This window comes from Pistacia vera, unplaced genomic scaffold (genome assembly GCF_008641045.1).
Source record: "Pistacia vera cultivar Batoury unplaced genomic scaffold, PisVer_v2 Contig459, whole genome shotgun sequence".
Lineage (NCBI taxonomy): Eukaryota > Viridiplantae > Streptophyta > Magnoliopsida > Sapindales > Anacardiaceae > Pistacia > Pistacia vera.
In genome coordinates this window covers 1,288,936-1,295,054 of record NW_022196289.1, presented here as the reverse complement: position 1 = coordinate 1,295,054, position 6,119 = coordinate 1,288,936, and positions in this window count along the sequence as shown.

The window sequence follows — 6,119 nt, the reverse complement described above, 5'->3', positions numbered from 1 at the left end:
GACGTCTTCAAATCACTGCAAATACTGGTTGTGCCAGTAGAAACTACGTCCTTCAATCCCACGCTTGCTGTCTAGCGCGTAACTCCAAACTTTTTTTATTAAAATATAACATCACTTAATTATTATTAATTATTTGAGTTTAATAATAAATAATATTAGGTCCATAATTTAATCTTATAATTTCTACCATGTGATACTGCATCTTTGGGTAGTTCCCAAAATTATAAACAAAGAATTTTTTAACAAAAAAAATTATAAGATTTATAAAAAGAAAAATAGGTATCTATTTAGGATTTTATAGAAAGTGTAAACAAAAAGTTGAAAGGCGCGTGGTTGGAAAGTTTGAAATTTAGTTGAAACATAATGACGCGTGACATTTCGAAAACACGCGTTAACATACAAACATATCCCTATTCATGTCGCGCATGTAGTGCTTACTTTGATTATGACCTGCACGATTTCCTTAATTTTTTATTTATTTAAATGTTTGTTTATTGTTTCCATCAAAGAACGATTAAATTAGGAAAAATAATACAGTCATCGACGATAGTGCATTAAATTTATACATTAAAAGACGTAATAAAATCTTGACTGTTGATTAATTTTAACTTAATATTAATCAACGGTTAGGATTTTACTACGTTATTCGGTGTACAAATTTGGTGCATTACCGTCAATGACTGTAACATTACTCTTAAATTAGATTAAGTGTCTTGAAAGGAATCGCAAAACCCTGCTTTGAAAAAAATCCTCGTAGAAAACACCAAAAACTCATAAATGAGTTTCTTTAAGACACTTCGCCTTCAAATAGCCCGCCTTTTTAGAGGTGGATAGTGGACACATGCCAACCATTTGATTGGACCTTGAAGAATGAAACCTTTTGTTATCCCGCCTCTTGCATACCACAAGTGCATCAGTGGCAGACCCAGGATTTTTGCCCAAGGGAGACTCCCATGGCTCCGCCACTGTTTGCCAATCAACTAGTGAAAACATAAAAAAATAACATTCAATTCACAAGGAAATACAAAAAAAAATTTACGTGGAAAAACCTCTTCAATATAAAGAGATAAAAAAACCATGGGAATCTAACGATCCACTTAAATCCAATATAATCAAATGAGTTTACAAAAACCACAAATCCATCAAAGATATTCTACACAAATTTAGAGCTCAATCAAAACTCTAACAAAAGTAAAATACACAAAGGTTTATAAAGAGATGGATTACAATCACTCCAAATCCAGATCCAAGCGTTAACATTCTAACTCAACCGTCTAGATTAAAGATTCACACATCCTCTACGTATTGACCCAAAAATAAAGTTAGAATGGTATACCTAAATATCTAAATAATATGAATACTGATTATTTAAAAATGAAAGCAAGTTAGAATAGATACCTGAAGATCTTTAACTTAACACGATTTTTCGCTTCATTATGTTCTGAAAATGTTCAATGATATCTTCATTTTGAATTGTAGCAAAAACTTCCTTTTCAATGTAAACTACTAAGCAATTGTTCATCTACTCGTCTCCTATTCGATTATGCAAAATATTCTTAACAAGATTCATTATAGAGAACACCCTTTCAACTGTTACAGTAGCCATGGGCAAAACCAATGCTAATTTAATAAGCAAGAAAACTTTGTCGTAAGCAACATCCTTCTTAAACTCAACCATTTTTTTTTTTTTTGCAAGATCGGCAATCCCATCAACATAAGTGAAACTGGCGTTGGTGCTAACATTCTCATAATAGTTTTCAAGTTGATTATCGATCAACCAAATATTGTGTTGAGGAAAATCGACAGGATAGAACTTTGCAAACTCAAGTAATCTGTCTTTGTTAAATGCAGCAAAAGAGTTACTTGGATCAAGAGATGTCATACACTAAAGCAACCTCATATTTACTTCATCAAAATGATTATTGAGTTCTTCTTGAATGTTATCTAAAACTGTGTACATCAATTCCACCTTAAAATGATGTTTATTCGTAATTGGCGCAATCCCCCGTTTTGTCCTCCCAAAAATATCTTCCATGTTCTCCGAGATTGGTATGTCATTATCTTTACACAGATCATAAGCTCCTTTCAACAATATGTCGAAGCAAGTGGTGTGCTGTCATAGGCACCAAGAATTAAAACCTTCCAAACCTAACTACTGAACTGTAAATAGGGTAAGCAAGGGTCGATCCCACGAAGAGTGTCTAGCCGAATTTTCTTTGATGTGAAAAAGGCTGGGGGGTTTGTGTAAAAACTAAAAACAATCTCAGCAAAAACAAAAACAATTTAATTCGAATTCAATCAAAATGACGAACTTGGTCTCTGTCAACATCCACCATCGGAATCTTACAACTGATCATTGATGCAAAGATAATCAANAAAAGGATAGGCAAACAGTGCATTTGACAGTTCCATACATTCTCGCAATAATTTTTCAGCTGACGGAACAAGGGTTGTAGTAAAATTATCTGACTCCGTACGACGCTCATGGAACCACCACGACAGTGTCCTTTGGATTGCATCAAAAAGTGAAACTATTGGAAACTCTCTTTCTATTAACAACTTCGAATTTATGGACTTGGCTATGTTCGTGTTCATGACATCAAACCTTCTTCCAGGAAAGTAAGCTCTACTCCATCGCTTGAAACCAACATCATGCTCAAGATACTTAGCAACTCTATCATCCTTGATTTGGATTTGCTGGAAGTGCTCCTCGAACGCATCAACCTGATAAGCTTTTGCTGTCATGTAGTATGTTTGAAAGAGGCCAGCACACTTAAACTTTTGTTTTATGTTCTCACCAAGGTGCCTCATACAGAATCTGTGATATGCTTGACGGTAAATAGTGGCAATCCCCTTCTTTATAGAGTTGTGCCTATCGGATATTATGCACAACTCATCAGTGTCAGGCACTATCGTACATAACTGCTGAAAAAACCAAGTCCACGACTCGTCATTCTCAGAGTCAACCACACACCATGCAACAGGATATGTGTGATTCTCGTTGTCTTGTGCAGTGGCCACTAACAATATACCTCCATACTTTCCCGTCAAAAAGCAACCATCAATAGCCAACACCTTTCTCATGTTTACAAAACCCCTTATAGCAGAACCGTAAGTAATAAAAAAATATTTAAACATCATATTCCTGTCCCACTTCAAAGCCGTCTTGCTACCTTGGTTTATCAACTCAAGCATATAACGGTACGCTTCTAATACTACGTACCCGTGCTCTGGCGTGCCCCTCACAAAATCTGGTGCACGTTGTCTCCCTTTCCAGCATTTCCAGTAACTAACAGCACATCCCAACTCTGTGCGCACAAGTCTCTGAATGTCTTTAGGAGATGGACCTTTCCCTTCAACGAACCGACTTTTGACAAATTGTTCAATAACATCAGCGGACGTTTGTCGATGCTCCCCTGAAATATGTCCCAAACCACAAGTGTGTTCATGGGTATATATGCTAAGCATAAATTTTTCCGACTCCGCCAACCTTTTACAATAAATCTGCCACTTGCACTTTCGGTCACAACATGCAATCGTCATGGCCAATGAATTTGACTTTTTCGTGATGAACTCAAAATTACCTCTCACGGCAACAAGTTTTAGCTTCCTCACCACTTCCTCTTTGTTGTCAAATAAATACCCTATGTGCAACTCCGATCCATCCGTAAAAACATGAGCTAATTCACTACTACCTCCAATTGCCCTCTCCGAACCTGCATAAACGACCATGGTGTTCTCTTCCTCACAATCTACGCCTTCTGCATAATCTGTATTTAAAGGAATCTCTACATCTGTGGGAACATCTACAGAGTCCTTTTCCTCAACATTTTCATTCTACCCCCCATCACCAACCTCTTCTATAGTGTCATCCTCACTACCCAATTCACCGTCTACTCTTGATTTTTCAACTAACAAATCAACGGCCTCATAGTTCAAATTAAAACCAGGCAAATCTCCGCCTACTTCCTCGTTATCCCCTTCCTTTGAACCAACTTCGAATGGTTTTTCTACAAGAGAAACCCTTAAAATCGGCCTCGAACCATTATCGGCCACATCAATCATATATAACTTCACACTTTCATCCGACTTTAATATAGCAGGAGGTACCTTATAATGTTCAGGAACTCTACTTAAAACATACTTCACAACTATATCACTACTCAAGCAACTCAAATTACCTCTTCTAATTATTTCATCAATCAACTCATCAAAACTAACCTCTGTGCTCACATCAATTAGTATAACTTCTTTGCTCTTCCCAATCCACTCCCAGCTACGTTCTTCCTCCACCCACTCACCAAAATATTCAACACCCAAAACAACTTGTCCCATGTGTAATAATAGCCAACTACCTATAATGCAAGAAAAAAAAAATTCTTAAATGCTGTACTAAGGGTTCAAATATTTTAAAAAGAATCTGCACAGTCGCTTATATGGTCTGTTGTATCGCTTAAGTGATCTTATGTCATTTACTGATCGCTTAAGCGATCTGCTCCTATACACCAAACTTTTACCAGATCGCTTAAGCGATCTATCTGCTGCATTACCAGACTACCAGATCGCTTAAGCGATACACCAGATCGCTTAAGCAATCCATCATAGCCAGAACACATTTTCAGTCATCTCCACCTACAATCGATTCTATCATACCCAGAACACATACCTAGAACAAATTTTCAACAAATTTCACTCCTTTCAACTTGCATTACATCAAACACAACCCAACAACCTAAACAACTAAATCAAAATCATAACCCAAACCCCATCCATTATTAAATCTTTGTAAATCTAAATATAAAATGTAAAAAGAAGATACACATACTTAGATGAAATGTCAGGAGGAGGAGGAGGGGGATCTTTGGCGGAGAAGATGTTAATGGTGGAGGAAGAATAAAGTGTTAATGGTTTAGGAACAAGAAGATATAGAGGAATGAGGAAGAAGAAGATGTAGAGGAAGGAGGAAGAAGAAGAAGATGTAGAGGAAGAAGAAGATGTAGACGAAGCTAAGAAGAAGAGAAGAAGATACAGAGGGAGCTAGATGCGTTAATGGCGGGAAGGTGTTTGGGTTTGTTTGCAACAATTTTGGGTTTATGGGAATATAGTATAAATTTTGAAAAGATTACATAATACTTCATTAATCCTAATAATGCACTAATTACCCTTAATCAATAATATGGCTATTTAGTTAACACTTTAAAACTTGATAGCCTTTTAATTAAATGCAAACTTGAGATGGCCTTTTAATAAACTGCCCCGTTCACGTGGCGTGTGTAGTGTAGTCAGTAGTGGCCGTTGTTTGCAATCCGTGAAAATTATGGGGTCTTGCTAGATAAATCATACATTGAGGGGTTTACTGTAAATAGGAAATTAGAGTACGTTAAAATTCAACATACATCCATGATCAAGATTGATTATTTAAATAAAACATATTTTAATCGTAATATTTATTCACCTATATTTAAAATATACTTTATTTGAAAAAAAAATAATGAAAAATTATTATATACATACAATAACAAGTTTATAAAATAATTAGAATTTTCTTTTTATGAATTTTCTTTTGTGACATAATATAACTTAAATCTCAATACATAATTTCATATAACCTTAATTACTTTTTCAAAATGCAACACAAATTAGAAAGAAGAAGAAGCAAAATCAATTATATATTTTTATTCATGTGTTGGTGTTGTTGTGAGAGAAATCTACGAAATATGAAATACATGAAAATTTTAAAAGTTGAGGTAGGGCATGGGCCCCTCCTGGGCATAAACTGGTTTTGTTAGTGCTTGTTATAATATAACCCGCTAATAAGAATATATTAAATCAACAGTCGAACATTCTTACTTTTTTATTGATAAGTTATATTGCAACATAAAAGTTTTTATCATTTTAAAGATTTTTTGAGTAGATAATGCAAAATTTTGTTTCAAAAATTCATCTCTAAAATGAGTCATTTTGTGCATCGTGTTGAGATAGTAATAGTAGTATTTACTACACACCATTCTAATCATAACAAAGGCAGAAATAGTTGTACAATTGTCTGCATAAAGTTTGGTGAACACTAACAAATATACTTAAAAATGGTAGCAAGTTGCAACTAATCACACAAAGCA